Genomic DNA, 24,064 nt, shown 5'->3' with positions numbered 1-24,064 from the left:
TCCAACATAGTTGCCCTTCCACCCAACTTGGTTTACCAGTATTTGTGTATGGTCAGATGGCATTTTGGCAGACCACGCTGCTTGCCCTACATACATCATTGTTATGCAGAATCATATGCAGTACCCTTTGGGAGCACCACACACAATTAAGACTACAAGTGCAAGTACAAATTCACCTTTGGTACAAGCCTGTACTACACAGTAAAGTGGTAGAGATGGCTGAACAGCCAGACTTATCTCAAGAGTAAAGTGAGCAGTATCAGAAGTTACACAAAGGACAGCAATTGCTATGGTTCAAACAAACACTGACTCAAGGTTTCTGAGTAAAAGAATATACATTTATTTACACATTCATTTGTAAAACAGATATAAATAAACACTAAATAAAGCAGCAGAAAATCAAAATCTTAATATACTACACAACACCCAATCAATTCTGGACATGTTGAACTCAAAATGAAGTGTGAGCAAAATGGCACTCCAGCAATTTAAAAAGGGAGGGAAAGACAAGGTTATGGAAAATTAAGCAGCACCAACAAGTAAGTAGGCAGGGCAATCTAGAAAAGGCTTGCTACAATGAGGATTGAAATCAATAGGCCTGGCCCAATGTTAATGGTTCAGAGTCTTTGCAGAGGATCACACAGTTCAGAGTAGTTTGCGGTTAAGTCTTTGCCAAGAGTTTGAAACAAAGTTAATCAGAAGAAAAGTTACTTAAAAGAGTAGAGAAGGACAAGCCCTCAGATTGGCAAAAGATTTCAAACACTTTCACAGCGGTCGGATGGAACGAACAATCGGGTTTGAACAGTACCGTTAGAAGAAGAAGAATGCTGTAGCTGAGGCAGAAGTTCCTGGCAGATCCTGCAGGCTCACGGTTCCTGAAGCGACTGTCGGACTGACACGAAGGAGGAAGACTGGAGGGTCCTGCACTGCCCAGGGAAGAAACCAGCAGCAGAGCAAAGGAACCAATAAAAGGTGTTTTCCTTAAAACCCAAACAGGGTCCGGTCCTCCTGGCGATCCGGTTCACTGCAGCAGTGCACAGCAAATTCGAGCAGGGGAGGGAGGACTTGCTTGGTGTTTGGCAAACTGGTTGGTCCCATCGGCTCAAGGGAAGAAGATTCCTTGCAGATCTTCTCTGTCATCGAAGTTTGGAGATTCAGACCCGCAGCAGTGCTTCACCGGGAGGTTCAGTTGTGCTAGTGGTCCTCTTCTTTCAGCTTCTCTTCGGTTCTCTCGATCCAGTGGCAACTCTGCCTTCCAATTCCCAGAAACCTGCTTTTTATGCAGTTGTCCCCCATTCGCACAGCCTGGCTGTCAATCACAGAGCAGGGGGGCTGTCCTGGCTGGACAGTCACCTATCCAATCAAACAAGAGTGTGAATTGGGTTTCCAAGGGAACCTTGTGCAGGTGTCCTAAAACCCCTCCCTCACATCCTGTTTAGCCAGACTCTCAGGCGCCTAAGGAGGGCTTCTGTGCAGAAGCCTGCCAAAGGACGGCAAACAAAGGAACCAAACTGGGTTTTGCGCGCAGAGTAAAACACGAGAAACACCTTTAAATGGCGAATAAACCCAGCTGGAACTAAATAAAAGTAAATGGGGTCCAGCAGATTTAAGTTTGAGGATACTACCTTAGCCTAAAACAGTACCAAGGCTATTTACATAGACCGTGGAAAAATTTGGTAGATAACACTGCCACCAGCAAAATCTTAAATAAAGGACAAAAAGGGATAACTATTAACCCTTTCCAGTACTCTATGGAATATAGTTTGTACTGGGTCTGTGAATGTAAAAAGACTAATAAAGTCAATGGCAACTTTACATGTTCTGGGAGACAGTAGTCAGTCCCAGAAAATTGAGTTTAAAGTGGGAAGTCTGAAAAAGACAACCCTGTGTCACTGCACTAAACATGCTGTGTGACACACAGTAAAAAGATGATGGCTATGGAGTAGGTGAGGCTCCACATTCTATGAACAAAAACATGCTAAACACGCAGCAGAACACATGCAAGAGTGGGAAAAAAGGCTCACACTCTTACCAGGTGAAAAAATAAATCCTAGGAATCCAGCAAAGCTGCTGAGGGACTCAGTAGGTAAGGGAAATTAGCCATCCTGGAGAATTCTCCCTAACAATCATGAAGATCCCTTGTAAATGCACATATGGCTGTTCTACACCCTACTGACATTGCAGACCTTATCAGCACACATGACCTGGGTGCCATTTTGGTTAAAGGTTTTCCCTTATCTCTTCAGGGTACAGCTTCCACTATATAGACACACAGGGTATGGTCTCTCATGCCCTGTGGGATATGCACAAGAAGACATGGCACTCAACTCAGCAGGAATACTCCCTCCATTGAAGAAGTACTTTACTGTAACTGCCCCTTACCCCTACACAAACTGCAACATTATTTAATCCTATTTAAAAATGTGCCAGGTGCTTCTTCAAAGTTTTTTTTTTTATCATCAAAATGACTTGATTTTAGCTGCTTCCATCAGTTAATCAACCATCTTTCTCAGTGTCTTCAACCTTTTTGGTAACACAGTTGGCCGGATCCACGGAAGAGGTCCTCGTGGACTTCAACAGCCTGGACATAAATTAGTACATCATAGATCCCACCAACCTCAAGGTTGAGACATTTAAACTGGTCCTGACCTCCTCACCATACGTGAATTGCCTAGAGCGTGGTGGGTTGGATCACACCAACATTTCAATTATCCTCACCTGCTGGATCACTAGCAATGAAGGATTATAGATGCTCACCAGTATCACACTTTTTTCCTTCCTAGACTTTGTCAAAGAAGCTCTCTCAGCATGTTATTCTCCCTGATGGCTACCACATGTCCAACGCTGGATGTCAACTCCCCCATTTGTCATTTTTACCACAGCCTGACCATTCTCCCACACCATTGTGTGATAATAAAACAACATTGGGCAAAGACTAAAAACTCACTCTGTGTATTCAAATGAGCCCACAGACAGGCAAAGAAGAAAAACTCTCACTGAAAAACAGAACTCATTTCCGATAATACTGCACTCAAACAACTATGCAGATTCTCATACATCCGTATCCATACTGCAAAAGTAAAAATAAAAACAATGACTGCAAACAAAAGCCGAGTTCTCAGGCCTTAATTCATCTCTACAACCCACTCATGGAACTCCTAATTCCACAGTCAATGTAAAGATGCACTGCCATTAATTACTATTTTTAGTTCTTTTAATCGTGAAAATTCTCAAAACCAAAATGGCACTTCTTACTCAGGACCCAGCCTATTCCTTCTAATATAGTACTTAAATCATCAATGTGTAAGCCCATCTCAACTGATGAACAAACGTTTATCCCGCAAATCCACAAAATACAAAGACAATGCATATGTATCTAAACCATAAAGTAAATACAGGGCCATGCACTTCAGACCCTGCTTTTACATTGCCATTGAGCTGCTCAGATGGGACATTTCCCTCATCTCTCAAACCAGGATCCGAAATAACACTTCTTAAAAAAGCAATTTTGGACCAGTAAATCATTACTCACAACCAAAAACCTTCTCTGTCTAGGGAAGATCTTCGAAAACATGTCAGCCTCAAAATTGCATGAACAAATACATAAACATGGACTACTACAGGACTTCCAATCTGGGTTCATACCCAGATGCAGCACTGGAACAGCTGCCACAAAAGTTGTCAACAGCACATTGCACAAAAGGAAAAATGTACTTCTTGATCCTGGCTTTTCTTGACCTCTCTGCAGCATTAAACACTGGTGAAAACACAACACTACTCACATTTCCTGAATCACAGATTGGGTTACAGACTGCATGCTCGACCGTCTCGCCTACTACCTACAATGTGTCATCTGGTCCAGATGGGGTACTTATGATTGCTGCACTAGTCACATGCTGGGTCCATGAAATGGTTCATCCTTTCGCTGGTCAACTTTAATCCATACATGAAGCCTTTAGGAACCCACTTCAAGATCCCTGACATCACACCCCATCAATAGGCACAGTTATACCTAAAGGGGAAGGTACAGTGAAGATACTTCAAGACTGGGATACTGCATTGTACTCATTCATTTTTGCTTGACATGCTCATACTAAAGACTCCAACTCACTAAGACTGAGGGCCGATTCTCAACGAGGCGCAGTGAAGCATGCTAAACAGCATGCTTCACTGCGCTTTTTCCTGACGCTCAGGCACCACGCTTATTCTCAAGTGGGCCTGGGTGTCTGCAATCCGCCTGTTTTCTGAGAAAACGGGCGGATTGGTTTAGCATGAAGTATTTTGGTTAATATGCTAGTTAATGTATGTGTTATAGCCTGTGTGTTCCGGTAATAAGCTGTGCCTAATACATAATTTGATCAATCTATCTTTCCCGAATTCTGCTGCAAATTCTGCCATCCTCAGCTGGGGATGTTGCTTGAAAGTCTGCCGCAAAATCTTCTCTGCACTCCAGACACTGAAACCTTACGTCCGAACACCTGCGGATCTTGTCAGCATATTGGTCCACCTTGATTGAACACCTGGTATATCCTCTCCTCTAAGGGAACCCCAATCTGAATTTCCTACTCAAAAGGGATCTTTCCGAGCAGTCGCCTTTTGATGCCCATCTCAATTCCAGTCAGGTGAAAGTGACAGCGCTGTGACACTGCTATTTACATAGTCAATGCAGCAGCACAAACGATTGGCACAGTAATACCATGACAGCAGTGCCTCTTAATATATATTTCCCTGGTGCATGGACGTGGTATACCATGTCCTCCGTTGTCACTCCTCCACAACAGCGATGCAGACCGGTACCAATGAGGTACTGTATAGCTGCGCCAATTTCAGACTTTCGCTATTGTGGAGGAGTGGCAAGAGAATAGCCATGCAAATAAACTTTTTCGGAAAATGCTGGTTGCTAGGCTTGTTTCCAGCCAATCCTAGCAACCGTTGCACATGTTCCAAAAGTGGCGCTTTCTGTGCACCCTGTTTAAAATGTGCATACTTCAGAATGGGTGTTAATTACTGAAAATGTCGGAAAGACTTTCTTTACGCAAAGTTTTCAGTAATAAACACCTCGTTGAGAATCGAACCCTGAATCTTTGCTTCATTAAACCAAAGTGGATGGATTAAAAACACTATTCTCAGAGGTCCTGGACCAACCATGATAATGTATCTGACAATTGTGATCATGCCTGGAAACCCCAACTATATCTTACTATCCATCATGCTAAAAGGAAACAATACCTTGGCATAGGCCCAAAGGTAAACCCTAGTCAGCAAGTGGTGTAAATGCAACAACAGATCTTGGCCAGATCATACTGGTGTCCAGAAAATCAAAGTCCAAACTACACCCTCTGTCAAATGACAAATGATTGATATGGCAAGAGTGGTGTAATGCCATGTTGGTGTAAGGCCAACGACTATGTGGTAGAGGGACCCAGAAAAGAGAATCATTTATAAATGTGGGCACTGTAATAAAACTCTTTTCTATTGATATTTGATTATATTACTTCCAAAAAGTGTTTTATGGCTGAGGTGGATGGGGCTGGGAAATCCATTGGAGCCAGTTGACAGCACCTGCTCCATGATGTAGGGTGGTAAATGGAGGATACCACAAGCTCCCTGCCCACCTCATACCTATGCTGGGTATCCGATATCCCCACTTATAACTTGTTACACCACCCTACAAAGACTTTTAGAGAACAACTGCTATTTATAGAATTTAAATTCAGAGTGAGATGTTCATCTCTAAGGACTTGTTCCCAATAAATAATTCCATGGCATTTGACCATGGTATGGACGCCTTGGGGAGGGCAGCAGGACCAAGACTGAGCTGGGAGTGCCAATGTCCCTGCAAATACATACAGTCAAGAGAAAATCAGTGGTTTGCATAACAGAACAGAGAAGATGACTGTTGGCTTGCATGCCCTAATCCACAAGTGAGGAGGGGAAGCACTTGCAGGCTATATGAAGGGTGTCGCCAGCTATCTGGTGAGGTAAAGAGAGAGAAACTGCCAAGGGAATGGACATCAAGATGGTAGACAAAACTCTTAAAGAAATCAATAAGGTGAGGAAAGGGAAACTAGGTGGAATTATGCAGGTCAATCCCTGTGCCCCATTGCACAGCTGAATCACAATGTAGAGGAGCAGCTGAATGCCTGTACATGAAGTCCTGCCCCTATTTTGCAGTTATGTTGGAAACCAGAAGTCGTGACATGTGCAACCAAAGTAATGATGCCTATACTACAAAGAGTCTTTGAGACAAGCTATCTGTTGAGAAGACCCTATATGAAGTATCTTCGAAAGATTGGTGGTCTTCTGAGGGAAGTGCCTGAAGAAGTGTAAAGACGTGAAAAGAAGAAGCTGGTGATGTCACGAGAAATGAGTGTGACGCACTGAAAAGGATGACCAGAGAAGAGAATACATAGACGATACAGAATTTGATGGCAAAGTAAAGAATCAAGAAGACTTTTATGTGCAGAATGAAGATTGCATGTGTGAAGAACACTGCAGAAAATACAAGCAGTTTTATAACTGTACAGATACTGCAACGCAAGTAGAGTAAATATTCATACGGCTGGCTATACGTAGTATATAGACTGCAGACTCTGCCGCCAGCATATATGTGTATAGAATTCTGGACATTCGATGATACAATGTTAGTAAGCGAGTCTCCATGAAGGAAGACGGATTGAAAGCTATGCGTGTGTCGCAGCAAAGAATAGGCTCGAATTCAAAGAAATACCAAAATAGGCTCTCTGGCTTGATGTCAAAGACTGGAAGCAGCCAAGAACTGGTTATCAGTCTGCAAAAACAGTATATGTGAGAAGCAGAGGCATCCCTTGTTAAGTTGCAAAGAGAGAACATCATGAGTGCCATGTTTCTTTATTAAAGACAATTAGATGCCATAATATGGGCCAATTCACAGTCTCTGATCACGTGAGCTGAGGGTGAAAATAGATGAAGAGCATGGTCACCAGATTGAAGATAGCGAGTGCTCACACTCCCTTATATTCACAGACACGACAAGGCTGAGTTCAAAGACAATGGCCCTCATTACGACCCTGGCGGAGTGGGTTTACGCCAGCGGTATTCGCGGCGGACCCTTCCGCCCTACTACGAGTTCCCGTAGCGCCATGGAGCGGTTTCCGCCTGGTTTTTCCGGGCGGAGAAATCCATGGCGCTACGGGACCTTGTTGTTAATTACGCCACCGTATTTTACGGTGGCGTAATTAACGCCTTCCCCACTCCCATTATACCCTATGGGGCAAAAATGGGAATGGGGAAGGGTAAAATGGGGAATGGGGATTTACCGCCCCGCCAAGGTCGGAATGGGGCGGTAAATCCGCCAACCCCCATGGCGGTATCGGCAGCTTTCCGCCGTGCTCCATGGTGCATATTGCACCACGATCTCCGCCAGGGTCGTAATGAGGGCCAATGTGAATGGCAGACAGCATTCACATTGATGGGCTAATTGGGTGGTAATTCTCCCACCAGCACCTGGGGTACCAGCTTACGTGCTGCTAGAGAATCAAATGTTCCATAAGGGTACAAGCGTGCCAACCGTAGGAGGCCGTATAACGAAGGGCCTTAAAGTTTAAGAACCAATAGCATTGTGTGTACTTAATAAGTGTTGAGGATGACTTGCACTAGAGGCAAGCTTAAATTGTCCACCTGACCGTAGAGACCCAATCACGATCCTATCCCATATAGAAAGTATACTTAGATAGTACCCTTAATCTAACCATAATCCCACATGGGTTTTCTTAGTTTGCCACGTAGTATTTAGTCACACGTGATGATTTTTTGCTATATAAGAATGCGTTTTTTATGAAGTGTGTTGAGATTATGCTGTGTGATATCCGTTGATGTTTATTGCACTCCCTGTTTAAGACAATTGTAAATAAAACTGAGTTATTTGCCAACTTCCTGAGTCGGTTTTATTGTTCAGTTTGAGAAGTTATTCTCCGTCTCATCCATAGTATGATGTGTTACCTTGATTAAAAGGGCCTCTAGCTTTCAACATGAAGGATTTACAGGTCATGGAGGTTTTTCCACAAGGGTATAAAACAATGCACCACTTAAACCCAAATGAGAGATTTCCCACAAGGAAGGTGGTGGTGTGCAGCTGTGGTTAAGAATGAGCTGCAAAGAGAGTGACTGGGAGCAAAGAGAGAAGTAAAATTGGAGGAGCAGAGAGCTGAGGAGGGGATGAAAGGAAAGATGTGTGCTTACGAAAGAAGGCAGGCGAGGACCAATGTGTTCATGGGTAGGTAGAGGTAACAAAAAAGAGGCTGATACTCACAACAGAGGTGGAAAGAGCAAGAAAGAAAGAAACCAAGGAGGGTGAGACCTAACAGGCAGAGATACCATAGGCAATTGGCTAGAAACCAGTGGAGGGCAAGAAAGAAAGCAGGAAAATGTTTACTAGAGGGAAAGATAAGCTGAGGCCAGATAATGCAACAATGGAGGAGGGTGAAAGCGGAGATGTGGAGGAAAGAGAAAAGGGGAGAAAAAAGAGCTGAGAAAGAGGTCAGGAGGAAAGGAGTTACACTACACATCATTTGGTGGCACAACAAGCTGTGTAAAGGGAGGAGACTGGCAAGAAGAAAGTGGGATGATAAACCCAGAATAGGCAGAGAGGTGAAGAGGGCCATAGCTTTTCGGAGCATCGAGGAGGAATGACAGATTTGCAGTCAGGAGAGTAATTGTAACCAGGTTAGTAGCCATTCAGTGCTGATGTAGATGGTGGCGGAGTAACCCAAGGCATACCAGAGTTCAGGACTTGGACTAACCAGGCCTGCTAGTGTCTGGCATCTGCTGACAAAGATCATGAACTGAAGTCCATGAAACAGGTCTCACCGAGCCCTCTCATCTGGAAGGGACCAAATGAAATAATTCAATAACCACCCAGTCAAGAAGAGAAAGAAGTGCAGGGGACGCCTGAAACCCTATAGACACTGAAAATTCACATTTTGTTTGTTTGAATATTCTCCTCTTTTACAACCGTGGCTATGTTTGTTTTTAAAAATAAAACCCTTTGATCCTGAATATTGGAGTCTTAACTTGTATGTTGGTCCCAGACTGTGATATCACACATCAAACATCTGAGCTAAATAAATGCATGATTACTGTAAAAGTCTGGATCAGCATTACTGGAAAGCCAAAGATACTCTGAATATTGAGAAGCACTTGTGTAAGCTGGAATCAGTAGAACCTGTGCTATTCTGAACCGTTGTTAAACAGTCTACTTCTAATAATCAACAAATAATCAAACTATGTCAGCAATCCACTAAATATGGCTAGGTTATTTGGGTTCCATTCTGGATGAGAGTTCTTTTAGACTGTATTTGGTTTTGCAGGATTATTTCTCTACAGTCAAATCTCTTCTAGTTATAAATACAATAATGTGTTTTTCTCTCCAAAGCTATTTCTTTCAGGATAATTGATAGTAGCACTTAAAGTAACTAGTTGTCTTTCTCTAATAGGACTTTGTTTCCAAGCGATGCCAAATTACACATTTAGCTTCTGATTGATCCTCTACTGCATGCATTGCCAAAATGGCTAGTAAAAATATGTTTGAAAACATAGGTGTAATATAAGTTCTTCATCTGACAATATGTAACTCATTGTTTCAGAGACATACCCAAAAATATTATTGTTAGTATTATCTCAGATGGTCTGTGTAAAATGACTCATGTTTTGGATTGATGTTTGGTTTATTTGGTGGCAGGAGTGTAATAACTAAATCACACACATTGGCACATGAAAATACATGCATTGACGCGTGGTATCTTGGGAACAAAGGAACATCACACACATTGAGCCTGATTCTGTTGTTGTTGTGGGTATGCAGAAATGGAGAAACAAAACATAATAACTTGGCCATTTTCTCAGGGCCAGGAGATGAGAAATCACACTCATCGAATTGCAATTTACTTGTGCAGGAGAGGAGGAACCAAATCACACACATAGAAATGTTTTTTTTTGTTTTTGTGGGGAGGGGGGTGCAAAAGTAAAGAATCACAAACATTGATAAAGGATTGTTTGGACACAAGGAGAACATATCAGAGACATTGATGCCTGATTTATTTTAATTGCATCGGTTACACATAATTATTTATATGGCACCAAAAAGTCAGGCATAGGGACAGATGGATGTGTGCTGCAGTTGGGCATTTTGCATCAGCAATTTCCTTCATTTGATTTACAGTAAGAAAACTGCATGAACATGCCATTCAGAACACTTGACGACATCCTACCACTAGACTTATATCATTAGAAAATGTCTGTAAGACAGTCCATGTTCTCATCATTCATTCAAACTATGTTTATGTAATGCTTTATTTCTCCAACAACTCTAAGATTATTCATTTCATTTTATTAAATTTATAGAGTGCCTTTTTGCCAAAGGTGCTGAACAGAATATATCAAAAAACAGTAGAATCACAAGAAAATTTAAAGATGGTTAAAAACAGAAAAGGGAGAAAGCAGGCAGAATTAAGTGGTGAGAGAAGATACAAAATGAGTCTTTCAATTTGATTCAAAATTACAAGCAGATGTGCAGAGTGAAGTGAGAGAGGAAGAGAGTTCTAATGTTTAGGAGCTGCAAGAACAAAGAAACATAAACGAAAAGAGGCAAAAGGGGGTTTAGGGACAGTTAAGAGAAATACATTCTCTGATCTGAGAGAGTGAGATGGAACATAGAATGAGACTAGTGAAGAAAGAGAAAGGGTGCCAGACAATGGGACTCATTACAACCCTGGCGGTAGGGGGTCAACGGGGACGGTAGAGCAGCCGGCCCCGTTAGCCCCTACTGCCCCCTTATGAGGTGTCCTTAGACGGTCCCGTGAGCAGACCAGGATGCAAACAACGGGCCTGTCATTAACGGGCCCGTTGTTTACATAATCCCCATTCCCAATGAGCCCTCTTGGGGCCTCTTGGGGCTCAATGGGAATGGGAATGAACCGGGTCTGGGTTCCCTGAATGGGGAAATATCGGGCCCTCCAAGGTCAGAATGGCCTGGTATTTCCCCATTGAGGGAACCCGGTACCGGGTATGAGGTAGCCATGCCGCAAATAGCGGCATGGCTACCTCCATTGTCGTAATGAGGCCCAATGGATACATTTGAACACAAATGAGAGAAAATGGTAGAAGAGACGTGATTCAAAAGGGAGCAGTGAAATAGAGAGTAAAGAAGATGTAATAGAAGTCTTAGCGGGTAGAGAAAAAAGAAAACAAATCGAGGAGTTAAAAACAGAACAAAGGAGGAGATGTGAGGCAGGGAGACCAAGCGAAACAGATGAGCAGTAATCAATACGAGAAAAGACAAGTTAGAGCAGAAGAAGTTTTGTAGCATGAAAAGAAAGATAGGAATGAGCACGATGAATATTGAAAAGTGCATAATGGCAAGAAACAGCAATAGAAGAGTTGCAAAGTGAGAATGAGATAGAAGGATCAAAAGTAATGCCCATACCGATGATGAAAAAGGGAGGGAAGGTGGAGGAAAAGAGAGAGACAGAGGAGAAAAAATAGGCGGAATAGTTGAAGCACGGAAGAACCGAACCTCCATTTTAGAAGGTTTGAGGTGGAGGAAATGAGAAGACATCCAGTTTTGAGCAGCAGAAAGACAGTTTAAAGCACTAGAGAGCAAAGCAGAGTCAAACAAAGAAAAGGAGCAAAGGGTCTCAGTTTCATCTGCATACAGATGAAAGGAAAGATTGAATGAAGAAATAAGAGCAGAGAGAGGAGCTGTACAAAGAGAAAAGAAAAGAGGGGCAAGTACAGAGCCTGGAGGTATGTCAAATAAGAGAGGAAAGGAATAAGAAGAGTGTCCGGCCCAGGATACAGACTAGGACAACTGAGAAAGATAGGACGGAACCAGTCAAGAATAGAGGCCAAAAAGTCCAAGGTGGAAAGAAAAGAAATAAGCAAAGAGTGATCAACAGTATCAAACTCTGCAGACAAGTCAAGAAGAATAAGAATAGAAGAGAGCTTAGAGTGACGAGCAGACAGGAGTGAGTTAAATACATGTAAAAGAGAAGTATCAGTAGAGTGGGAGCGATGAAAGCCAGATAGAAGCAGAGGGAAAAGGGAGTGAAGATTTAGATAGTGGGTTACCTGAGCATAAGCAGCCCGCTCAAGAATTTAAGAAAGAAATGGCAGAAGTGTGATAGACCGAATGTTTGCTGGAATAGATCAGTCAATAGTAGTTTTTTTTTCAGAATCAGAAAAATAAGTGCATGCTTAAGCGTGGTCGAAAAGCAGGAGTTTGCAAAGGAAGAATTAATAGGAGAAGTAAGATAAGCAATAGGAGAAGAAGGCGGAGGGAAGAGGATCAGAAGGCAAAGCATTGGGGTGAGCATGAGCTATTTTACAACACATAATAATATAGTGAATTTAAATACAATATATAGGGCCTGATTCACAGAAGTGTTTTATAATGGCATAATCCCATAGGAAAACATTCTGCGAATCAGGCCCTTTGTGTACATATGGTGAAAAGCAAGTGAGGCATTTGTGTTGGTCTGAATAACATTGGTGTTTAATTCAGCCTCATATGTGCTACTTCAAGATGACCTGAGTTTCAACTCGCAGACAGATAGCCCTCCCAACTTTGGTAGTCTTCTGGGAGAGAATGTTAGGAAAATACTTTAAAATTCAAAGAATTTGAAATCTGTGGGATTCACAGAAGAATAAGATCTAGTGTTGTCAGTTGGTCTATTTTATGAGAGCATTTGAAACATGGATCAATAAGAGGCAGGCATGAAATTACCAGACCTATTGAAAGTTAGAACTGAATGTAGATATATGATTGATTATGTAAATGGGGGGTTGTGTGTGAGAAATAGTGAGATCAATGCAGGTAGGGTATGTTTGTTTTTGTAGACCAGCTGTCTTTAATTGTGTAACATTGTGGTGACATCACCTGTACAGAGCTGAATAAATTAGAATTTTGATGAATCCACCTGTGTCTTGCCCAGAATTGTGTGGTGGGACTGTATAATTAGGGGGTATTTGATCAAGTTGCCCATGTGGTGTATTATATATACATTCATCAAAGTGTATCTTATGGTGCTGGCAGGACAGGGGTTTCAAATAGGTCAGCCACAGAGGGGCATCATAAGAGCATTTAGTGTGATTTCTCAACAGGTACTGGGTAGAACCTCCAGGCTTTTATTTGCAATTTATTTAGTATTACATTTCAGGCAGAGGGCTGGTCTAAAAGTAATTGCGAACACACAGAGTAGTTTATCAACAGAACCTAGAAAGGCACCTATAGTGAATGAACATCACAGTGACACCATGTTAACTAAATCTGTAAAGAATACTGTTCCAACTGCAACATCAACTGTTGCAAGTGGTCAGAAAATTAATTAGATCAACAGGATGGAAAGACAGTTTTAGACCATCCACCATGGCTGCTCCATTTTTAGTGCAATTGTCAAAAACTTTAATTTTCGCGCTTGCTGCCGTCTCACTAACTGGACCCAGCTCTGTGAGCAGCATGTAAGTGCAGACTTCCAGGCATACACCTCTGCCAAAAGCATCAAGAGATTGTTCCATGTACTTGCGCTGATGTTTAAAGAGCAAATACTATGACAGAGTTCATCAACATAGGTGAAATGGATTATCGCAATATTTATTCCACAGTCATTTATTCAACAGAAAATGTGCTGACACGTGTTTCGACCACATTCGGTCTTTTTAAAGGCAATACAATGAATATATAATCAAAATGTTAAGCAAACATGGACAGAAGATTATATTGGTATACATTATAACACAAAAGAAACACAGTATTACCCAAAAATAATATAAACTAAAGGTTCAATATCCACGTGACAATGTGACCATGATTGGTATCAAAATTCATCGAACTAGAAAAGAAAAACGGGAATGGGAGGAAACAAAAAACAGAACACAAAAGAGATAATGAGTGTGATTTAACAGCAGAAATTAATGCATTTAACCATCTAGTGTTTCATTAAGACAGCAAATGGCATTGCCCATGTCATTCAGTAAGTTGCAAATGCCCAAAATTCAAATATGTCATCAAACACATGACAGCTAATTGTTCTTGGGGACTTCAACATTTGGTTCAAAAGAGAAAATTAAACTAACACATAATCCCTCAGCACCCTACTGGAAAAACCTTCACTTCAAACAAATAGTAAATAGTGCCACTCATAGAGCTGGACACACTTCAAACACAATCTTCTGCAGAGATGGAATCTCAACCACCGATCCACCAGTATCAATTAAGCGACCATAATATGACCACATGATAACCACAAACATAAAACCTCGCAGCAACAAAGAAAAGAAACTGGAAAACACTTGACCTGGAAACCTTAACAGATATATTGGAATCACACTTCCCAGGTGAATAGAATGACTCAGTGGAAGAGAAGCTTCATACCTGGATAACAGATGTGCTACATCAATTAGCACCCCTAAAAACTTCAAACCCAGAAAATCGCAGGAAGATGGTTCACAGTAGAACTACAGGAACTCCAAAAAACTGGAAACTGGAAAAATGATGGAGAAAACACTGCAACCTATTGGACACAACCAACTGCTAAGTATGAATGTACAAATCAGCAGTCCTGAAAGACAAAAAAGCAAACTACACCACAAGAATCCAATCGGCACCAAACCCACAAAAAGAAATATGTAAACTCATCAACATAGGAACTGACATGCTAGGCGATCCTCCTTTTAACAAGAGTACCAATAGCAACCCCACACACGTGTTTCACCTAGTCAGGCCTCATCAGTGAGGTTGAGCTGTGCCTCTCTGACCACAGTGAGCAAGGGATCCATGCCTGGATAACCCTAGGTAACTTAGGTTGCCCAAACCCAAGTTTCTTTTACATAAAAAAAGAGGTCAGGGCGCCGCCGCACTGCAAGGAAGAACACAGCATGATAACCTGTTCTGTGGGAATTTACCCACTCAGAGTCTGCAACCAAATGTTTTAGCTCACTGTACCTTTCACAAAGGAGGAGTATGCATTTTCATATCAGTCTTTGTCCCGCCCACATGAGCAGTCCAGTACCAAAATGCTAGTCAATCCTCCTTTGAACAAGAGTACCAAAAGAAACCCCTAACACGTGTTTTGGCCTAGTCGGGCCTCATCAGTGAGGTGGAGCTGTGCCTCTCTGAGCATAGTGAGCAAGGGTTCCACATCTGGATAACCCAAGGTAACTTAGGCTGACCATGTCTACAAAGAACTACTCAATCATGTAGAAAGCCATCTAATACTTGACCAATCAGACCCATGAAAGGAACTGAATCAGCACTCCTCTCCATATGGGGTAACCTAAAAATAAATGTGAACAACAGTACCCAATCAGCTCTCACAGTCCTGGACATATCAGCCACCTTCGACACAATCAGGCACACAATGCCAACAAAAGGCATTAAAAGCCCTGCAATACAACTTTCTCCATGAACGAAATCAAAAGAATACACCTACTGCTATTTAAATCGAACACTAAAAATATCACCTGTGGTGTACTACAAGGATCAAGCATCTCCCCACTTCTCTTCAACATCCACATGACCCCCCTAATGAAACTCAATCAAGCCCATGGACTCACAGTCTAACCTATGCAGATGACACCCAATTCATCTTCAAGATAACTTCCGACCAAGTCCCTGACAATACCTTAAACAAATGTCTCACTGACAAAAACACCTGGATGACAAACAACAACCTCAAGCTAAATCCAACAAAAGCAGAAATAATGATCTCCCCCCATGAGACAATACAAAACAGGCAGCCAAGCATGGAAATCCAACCAGAGACATTAACAGTGATATAAAATCTGGGAATTCTAATGAACAATGGGCCTCATTACAAGCATGGCGGTCCGGGAACTATGGTACCGGTAAGCATGCCGGTACCGTAGTTCCCGGACCACCATACTACAAACTCTGCTCGCGGGTGCACCTCAGCCCACCAGGTCTGATCTGGCGGGCAGAGCGGCACCCGCGAGCACAGCACATCGGATGCACCGGCACCACTCTGAAGCCGGTGCATCCGACGTTCCATTGCCATTCAGCCCTATGTAGCCGAATGGGGATGGGGAGTCCCTCATTACCAGCACCTACAAATGGACAATTAGCGGGTCCGCCAAACTCAGCATGACCCGGTAATTGGCTATTCGTGGGTGCCGGAATAAAATGGATAGCGGTGGCAGCCGTGCCTGTAAGACAGGCACGGCTACCGCCAGCCTCGTAATGAGGCCCATGCCTATCTTTGGAACCACAAGACAGTGCAATAGCATAAGAATGTTTCTACCTCTTGCGATTAATAAGAGGGATCCTCCCTTACTTCAATTTCCCACACCAACCCTTCTGATCATCTCCTTGGTATTATCAAGATTAGAATATGCAAATAGTCTCTATCTTGGAATGCCACAACACCTCATAAAGAAACTACAACACATCTGAAATACTGCAGCAAAACTACTCCTGTGAATAGCCTCATTCTCCACACCATTGTGGAGAATGAATAGACTAAATATGAATAGACTAAATAGAAGAGAATACATCACACCGACCCTGAGAAGTCTACAGTGGTTGCCAGTAATGAAACACATGAACTTAAAAACCCTCTACATTGCCCATAAATCACTACACAGAACCAAATTCCTCCCAGCTAAAATCCCCCATTACCAACCAGCAAGAGACTAGACAAAACAAGAAAATGAAATTCAGAGTAACCGCCTTCACTTATCTGATAACCAAACTATGGAACTCAATACTGAAAGAAATAAGGACAGAAGACAACCTAACTTCAGGAAATTACAAAAAACCACGCTATTCAACTCACTGAGCTAAACATAGATGCGCACACCTACGTACCATAGTCCTGGACCAAAGCAAACATGGGACAATGCAGAATGGAAAACGAAAAATAAAAAAACTGAACACCCAGAGATCACCAGAAGCCAACTAACAAACCCCCCTTCTGTTTTCCACATCCCCACAATCTATCACAACACACACACACACACACACACACACCCCTCCCCCCCTACCCCCCCCTAGTGAAACTACCCACCAAAACATGCAAACCACACATCACTCTCTAATCATGCTATAAACCCAATATCTCTGACAACAAACAATCCAGACACTGGATGCCACCCTTCCGGACACAACAAGACCAGTGCACATAACAAACCACACCAAGAAAGCTCACAGGGACAAACTCCAGTTTCTCCTTGTTCTGCACACATCAACACTTGAGCACAACCTCTATCCTATTCCTCGCTCCCTCACTAGCCAAACCTACCCACTTTTCTTACAGAGCCATGTGGACACCTGGAGGACATGCAAATGGCAGCGATGTATGGTATAAATCAACATAACATAACAAATGAAAGAACTTCAACTGAGATCAATAGAAGATACAGAGACAATTGGATATTGCCATACATGAAGAAACACACTGGATAATCCCACAGATCACAAGGCTGGGTATTAAACAAAGGAGGCCTTAATGGCCAGATGGGTTTTTTGGATTGATGCATATCCAAAAATCATGTATTTTGGTTATAATGAGGAATATAAAAGTGATAAATCATTTGAGTATCTCGAATTTGTCGTTAAATTGTTCAACACAAAATATTGTCCTGTTACCACTATATTATATTATATTCAGTGCAACAACGGAAGAGAGAGCATGGGAGGGGTTATAGCCAATGAGTTCCAGTATGCCAGGGCTAGGACATTTTTACATTGAACCCCAATTCCTCTTACACATTGTTTTACAATCTTATTGACATTGGAATAAGTGGACTGGCTGGCACCAAAGAAATTCAGGGTAAATGAGGTGGCAAAGGAGAAAACAGCTGCCTGTCACCGATCCTTGTGCAAAAAACACAAAAGGAGGACTAGGGGTTGGTAGCTGACCTGTAACTGTACTCTCAATTTATCACACATAGAACACACAGGTCTAAAACTTCATTCATTTTCATGTTTCTGCCTCAATGTGTACAGCCTGTCTGACCATCAATCCATGCTAACTCTGCCCTTCTGGGGTGCCAAACCCTAGTATGTGCTTGTGTGCCGCTTATGTAGGGTTAGGGGACAGGTGGAAGAGGCTTACCCTATCTAATTCAGGCAATTGGTTAATTTCTCAGTAACCAAATCAAGATTACAGTTATAAAAACACACTCCTGAGGTAACTGGTAATTGTACCCCAAAGTGTGATGGAGGCCATACAGGATGGTTCTTTCTTTTTAATTCTCCTGTTTAGCGACCCCACAACAGGATAAAACAGCACAACGAAAACAAAGAGTTATGCTTGAAAATTGCCAGCTGTCTACTTTGCTGGTGTTGGTTTTCCATTAATGTTCCTGCAAGTGATATTCAATAGCCACAGGAACCAAGAACGGGCCTGTCAGCTTCAGTGGCTTATTAAGCTGTGCCACTTTCTTCAGGGCTTTGGACGATAAAGATCACTGCATCTGTAGATGGAGAGAACGGGCAGGGGTGGTTTGGTGGGGAGAGAGAAAGGAAAGGATTGGAAGAGGTAGAGAGGGACGGCATATTCATTCATTTCCCTTAGTGTACATTCCCCAAATGTGTTTGTTTATTATTTAATTTTAGCTCTCCAATGAATTCTGGAGTATCTCCTTACCACAGTCTGCAGTCTCACGCCAAGCCACAGCTATGTGGGTGTTATTGTGCCTCTTTTGCATACTTGCCAACCCTACCGATTTAGGCGGTAGGATACCGCTTTTTAAGCAGTCCTACCGCCTACCGATTTTTTGACACCAAATACCGATTTTTTTTTACATGTTTTTTTTTTTTGCCCACCCCAGCTCGGGGAAGTCTTTCAAGGGCTCCCCCGAGCTGGCGTACCGGGAGAATGCCCGGCATGCAGGCTTTTAATGTCAAAGGCACCCACGGCGGTGGGCTAAAGCGCCCCTCCGCCGCGGGTGCCTTTGGCAAAAGGCGCCATTAGTCCCCCACCACGCCAGCTTGGGGGAGACTTTCAAGGACTTCCCCGAGCTGGCGTAGCGGGAGAAGGCGTGGCATGCAGGCTGTTAATGTCAAAGGCACCCACGGCGGTGGGCTAAAAGCGCCCCTCCGCCGCAGGTGTCTTTGGCAAAAGGCGCCATTAGCCCCCCACCACGCCAACTCGGGGGAGTCTTTCAAGGACTTCCCCGAGCTGGCGTAGCAGGAGAAGGCGCGGCATGCAGGCTGTTAATGTCAAAGGCACCCACGGCGGTGGGCTAAAAGTGCCCCTCCGCCGCGGGTGCCTTTGGCAAAAGGCGCCATTAGCCCCCCACCACGCCAACTCGGGGGAGTCTTTCAAGGACTTCCCCGAGCTGGCGTAGCGGGAGAAGGCGTGGCATGCAGGCTGTTAATGTCAAAGGCACCCACGGCGGTGGGCTAAAAGCGCCCCTCCGCCGCGGGTGCCTTTGGCAAAAGGCGCCATTAACCCCCCACCACGCCAACTCGGGGGAGTCTTTCAAGGACTTCCCTGAGCTGGCGTAGCTGGAGAAGGCGCAGCATGCAGGCCTTTGATGTAAAAGGCGCCCACGGCGGTGGGCTAAGGGCGCCCCTCCGCCGCAAGTGCCTTTCACAAAAGGCGCCATTAGCCCCCCACCACGTCAACTCCGGTGAGTCTTTCAAGGGCTCCCCCGAGCTGGCGTGATGCAGAAGGCGTGGCAGGCGCCTCATTGTCATTGAATGCACCCGCGGCAGCGGGCTCATTCAATGACAATGGGATGCTGACGCGCCCTATTCCTATCATTACCTCCTCACCTGACTATTTTTGAAACTTTAAGATTCCTACAGATTTTTGGTCACAGAATGTTGGCATGTATGCTTTTGGTTGTGGATCTTGCAACTAGACCCGATTGCCTACAAAACAAACATGAATGACAATGTAGGTGTGCACGCCAGGAGGAATTGTGTCACAAGTACTTGTTGTTATCAGCAGTGCAAGGCACAATATTGATGTGCTGGTTTAAAACCGGCAAGAATGAGGAAGAGATCTCCCAACATTTGGCCGGACGATCTAAGTCTAACCTTCGGTTTCCAATGTGAAATCACAAAAAGCGTGTTGCGAAAATGTAGCTCGAACTTCGCCATGCTGTGATTAGAACCGTTGATGTTGTTCTGTCGGGTCTGTTTCCATTGCGCATGCGCGGAAGTGCTGCGCCGCTTTGGAGAAACTAGTGCCTCCATCTTGGAGTGACTCCAGTCAGTCAGGTGTCAATGTGGAGTTCGCTACCCCATCTAGTGGGATGACACGAGTGCTTGGGTGCCGCTCATATTTACATTATGCACTCAACTATTTTAGAGATGACTGTCAGATGTTAAATATTAAATTTGAGTGTCCACGCCCTGTTAGTATTGGAAGATTTATGGCGTTCTACTTCACAAACCCAGGATTCTGCTGATGTGAAAGTGCTGGTTCAACTGGGCTATATTTACATTATGCATTTAATTACTTAAATGATGACAGTTAGATGTTAGATTTTCGATTCGAGTGCCCACGTCCTATTAGAATTAGATGATATATGGCGTTCTAGTTACCAGGTTCAGGATTTTACTGATGTAGCAGTGTTGATCCTGCTGGGCTATGCCAGAATGCAGCAAACTGCTGCAATACATAGTATGTTTTTTTAGCCGGCGTACGCCTGCTCTACAGCACCCCTGGGGGTGTGATTAAGATAAGGCAGTTTCCAGAAGGCACTCGTAGTCCCTTGTGTGTGTATATCTAACATGGGACTTGAGTATATTGTTTTGAATCCTCAGCCTACAAGTATGGGAGAACATATCCTATACACACCCAGGTCTATGAGGGCATAAATTACTGTTCTATGGATGCTGTATTTACATGTCCCAGTGTGTGCACAGGCCCAACGTGCTCGGCCTCAGACCATAGTGCATTAAGGTCACATCTCTTATAAGGTTGCTAGCGTCTGCCAACTTGTATGCTCATTTAGGCCATTTGTCAGTGCCCAGTCGGAAAATCCATAGCTGCTCTCTCTTAAAGAGTCTTGCTTGTTGATTTTCTCCTCTGCATAGCACATGGAGTTTTTCTATTATGGTCCAAGTGAAATCTGATGGACCATGGTTTTTCTGTACAAAGTGATCTACCAGGGGTGCTGCCATTTTCTTCGTTCTAATGCAGGAGCAATGTTCCCCCAGGTGAATATTCACTGGGCGAGTGGTCATGCCTATATATCTCAGGTCAAATGGGAATTTGATCAAATAAATGACATTACTGCTATTACAGTTTGTAAACTATTGCTGTGCCCAAGAGGACTTCCAACCTATATCTATAGAGGTTGATCTTTTGGTAAGTGAGCAAACACTGCACTGTCCACATACATGGGGTATGGCCAACTGGGCCCAGTTGGTTCCACAAAGTATTTTGAGCTTGTTCTATTGGCTCTTTGTATGTCTGAATCAAAGAGTCTTTCAAGTTGTGTCTGCTTTTTATCGCAAATCAAGGAGTGTCGATGTTAGACTGGCCTACATTCAGCATAGGCCAAAGTTTAATTTCCTCTTTTTTTAATCTTATTTATCTGAGGGGAAAAACTGAAGACTGCAGTGATGGTATCTGGTGCGTCCGTTCTCTATTCGTGGTGTTCTAAGGTCACTTCTCTCTGGATGTTTCTTACTCTTTTTCTTGCGTGTTTCACAGTCCATTTTGGATAGCCACAATTCATTTGTTTACCCACTAGTTTGGTAGATTGTCGATCATAATCACTCAGGCTCGTGCAGTTTCTTCTGTGTCTGAGGAAATGTCTGAATGGAAGATTCTTACTCAGGCTCATGGGGTGTTAACTATGGAACAGAAGAAGAGAGTTGTGGTTGATGTGTTTATTAAAGACCATGCTCTTGATATTCCCATCTGTTGCAGTAAGGATCAAGTTCAGGAAGTGTACTTGAATCTTGCTACTGGTTTCCGTGTACCGCAGGAACATATTTCTAAAGTTTATCCATGTCATAAATTCTGCAAGTTCCTTCTTGTCACCTTCGAAAATCATCAAGATGTCATTGATGTATCTCGCCCAGAGTTTAATCTTATCCGTGAATGGCTTGTTGACATTTTGTTACTGAGAAATTCTCCAATTGCCTGAATTCAATAGGGCAAGCCTCTTCCGCTGTCCCCTAACCCTAGATAAGTGGTACACCAGAGCATATTAGAGTTTTACACCTCTGAAAGACATAGTTAGCATGGTTGGAGGTTAACATATCCTTGTGCAACAGAATGATCATTGAAGCCGGGCAGGAAGTGTTCATTGCAATTCCTAGTTTCATGGAAATTTGGGGTTCAGCTCTGTGATGACTGCACAATTACTTTGATAAATACACATAGTGCTACATTACTTAAATAAACTGTGTCTTGCATTCCCCTTACTGTGGATAACTTAAGTACATTTCCATTTTGGTGTCTGCTACACAATATACTTGTTGACATAATTTATATGGTTTAAGAATGAATGAGGATTAAAGTATACATCACTAGAAAATACACATGACTTTCAGATAATCTGATTGTCTAAACCTGATTGTAATCATGATTGTGGTCAATTGTTACAGGACTTCAGGGCAGTTTAACATAACTGAGTTCATAGGGTCATTTTGTGAGCATCGGCAAAACTATGTGAACAGTAAATCACACCTGGTTTTAGGTGAGGATGTGATCTTGAACATTGAGGAAGGGCCTCCTGAATTGATAGGAGACAATGCAGCGTTGAGGATTCACAATAATGGAGTTGGACCTACAGATCTCAAGCTTTGATTTTTATATGTTTGTGTGTGTTGTATTTTATGGATTATTGACAGAGTTTGGTCCATGAACCTTGAATGGACTTGCATGTACCCTAGTTTTTATGGTTGATGGGGTAAATGAACCATAGATTACTTGTTTCTGTTGTTTGGCTCTTGGAATATGATGAAGCACTCGGAGGAGGTGCTGCCCAGAATTGATAGTGATCATGGTGCACTGTGGTTAGTTCTGGATACCCCTTAAAACTGAGTGAATTTAGAAATGACCCTATATATTTGGGGCGGGGGGCGGCATCCACTAACTGAAGATATATCAGATGGGAGATCATAAATAGGGACCATGCCATTCATTGAGTGTTTATTACACACAGAGAAAATATACCTGTATGTTTAAACCAAAGGCAGATCGACTGAGTTTAATAGAACATGTTGTGAGTATGCTGAAAAGAATTAGGTTATTTATATCACAATTATTTTATCCAAAAATATAACATCCACGAACATAGTTTGCTAATTGGCTAAATGAGCCCTAAAGCACTGCAAAGTAAGTACTATTTCTGCTGCTCACAATGGGGTAGAGAAACAGTGTGGAAATTAGGTTGGCAAGGAACCTTTATAATGAAAGCCTAACAAAGTGTAAACAAAACAAGAATTATGTGAATAGTTTTGGGAAGAATTTACATCTGCAGCTGGGGCAAAACAAATGCCAGGGGTTCTAGGAAATAAGCACTGACTGCCTGGGATGTATATCTGGAAACAACATTGTAACTAATATTTTGGCTGAAGCTGTTACATTTCTCAAATGTAAGGAAATCATGTAAACTCAAGGGCTGCAAGTAGCGATGAATAGAGCGGAGTTGCAGTGCATCTGGTTGTAATTGCTATCCCCAAAAGTAGCAGAACAACACATGTGCCTAAAGCAACCACGATTCTGGGTCCTCACTGGGACTTGCTTAAACTACATACGGAGGCCCTGGCTCCATTGTTATTTAACAAATGTAATGCAAAAATCCCATTAAGCAGCTGTCCAGATTAGTGGACAATGGTCATAGTTATTCCATTCTCTTCTATTCTATTACTCTATTATTTTTTTAAAAGTTAGTCTTCGCCCAGGTCTAGATGGTGTTTATGTCTAGTTGAGGCAGTTCTACTATGAAACCAATTGACCTAGAATGTGGAGACTGCAGGGGTGTTTGAAGGCCCACTTAGTATTCAAGTTGTTCAAAAACACTTAATATAAGACCTCAGAACTGATATAGGAGGATGTTCCACTCTTCAATCCCCAGGTAGCCATATACTGAGAAC

The 24,064-nt window shown here is 42.8% G+C and overlaps 1 protein-coding gene across 5 annotated transcripts in view; it reads right to left on the bottom strand.

Annotated features, from left to right (window-relative positions):
* GABRA3 (gamma-aminobutyric acid type A receptor subunit alpha3) overlaps positions 1 to 24,064 on the bottom strand; it is a 2,265,987-nt gene that overhangs the window by 1,996,298 nt on the left and 245,625 nt on the right. The window contains exon 2 of one of the 5 annotated variants that reach the window (XM_069613068.1): positions 13,792 to 13,865. The exons of the other annotated variants lie outside the window; for them this stretch is intronic. The gene's annotated coding sequence lies outside the window, so the exon portion shown is untranslated. The remainder of the gene's footprint in view (positions 1 to 13,791; positions 13,866 to 24,064) is intronic. 5 annotated transcript variants of the gene reach the window in all.

Source organism: Ambystoma mexicanum, chromosome 5p, assembly GCF_040938575.1.
Source record: "Ambystoma mexicanum isolate Mex_15411 chromosome 5p, UKY_AmexF1_1, whole genome shotgun sequence".
Taxonomy (NCBI): Eukaryota; Metazoa; Chordata; class Amphibia; order Caudata; family Ambystomatidae; genus Ambystoma; species Ambystoma mexicanum.
This window is presented reverse-complemented; position numbering and strand designations above follow the sequence as displayed.